The sequence below is a fragment of the Thunnus albacares genome, chromosome 17 (assembly GCF_914725855.1).
Source record: "Thunnus albacares chromosome 17, fThuAlb1.1, whole genome shotgun sequence".
Classification (NCBI taxonomy): Eukaryota; Metazoa; Chordata; class Actinopteri; order Scombriformes; family Scombridae; genus Thunnus; species Thunnus albacares.
Window position 1 is genome coordinate 27,998,624 of NC_058122.1, and position 1,377 is coordinate 28,000,000.

Consider the following 1,377-nt stretch of genomic DNA (forward strand, 5'->3'; position numbering starts at 1 on the left):
TCATCGTCCAGGTCACAAAAGCAACGTTTGAAGGGAATAAAAGCCTTTTTCTGTTTGTAATTAGGAGACAACATTTACTACACAGGAACAACAATTGTGTTAAATAGTGTTACTGGATCAACAGGAAATTAATCGGCAACTATTCTGATAATCAAATAATCGTTGTAATAATTTTTTAAGCAAAAAAGTCAAATATTAGCTAGTTTCAGCTTCTCAAATGTGACAATTTAATGATTTTCTGTCAACAAACAAGATGTAAACTTTGACTCTGGGACTTATAAACAGGTCTTCTTCACTATTTTGTGAACATTTTGTTGACACAACAATTGATCGATTAATTGAGGAAATAATTGATAATGAAAATAATGATAAGTTGCAGCTTTATATAAGTTATGATACATTGAAATCGTTCTTCTAATTTAAAGAAAGTGATCATACATGTTATGAATCTTTTAATATTCGTGTTTCAGTTGGTAAATTTTCCACCTCAGTGTGTGTTTTCCATAGTAGTAAAGAGCCTTTTGTGTCACCTCAAGTGATGTCACTGATGATGTCACTGATTATATGACTGATGATGTCACTCGAGTCAGCGTCAGTTGGGCCGAAGAAAGTTTGAAAAGTAAAAAAAAAAAATCTGGAGGTTTGGATTCAGAAAGAAGCTTCTCATCTCTGCTGGAGGCTACAAGCTCCAGGATACATTAGCTGCTGCTAGCATAACACACCACAATCCCCAGGTGCATTGTGGGTAATGTAGGCAACAGCTTTTAACAATGAAGAGGAAAGTGTGGATTTAAAAAAGACAAAATCTCTGGTTCTGCTACATCGATTTTAGATGTTTTTTTTTCTTTCTGAGTCTGATGATGTCATAGGAATGCAATAATAAATCTATAGATCTATAAATCGATATATTACCTTTTAACTTGAGTAAATTAACAGAGCTGAGAGAGAATAAGTTAACAGGAGTGAAAACTACGTTGGACAAAGTCAAAACCAAAATGTAAGAAAAGTAACTTCTCAAACTCAGTTTTTTAATTGTATAAGAAAACAAAATATTAATATAGAAATGACTTCATATTTTCTATAAGGAGCCGTCATGTCCTCCTCACCTTCTCAGTTTCTGTCCAAACTGTGACTCTGACTGACAGAAGAGAGTCAGAAGCTCGTCTGAGGCTCCTTCAGTTGTAATTGTTTGATGTATTTATGTGGAGCAGAAACGATTCAGTCAATTAATCAATTAGTCGATCAACAGAAAAATAATTAGCAACTATTCTGATAATCTATGAATCATTTAAGTCATTTTTTTAAGCAATAATAGTGAAAAATGTTGCACGTTTTCATTCATTCCAGCATCTTAAATGACTGAATTTGCTGCTTGTC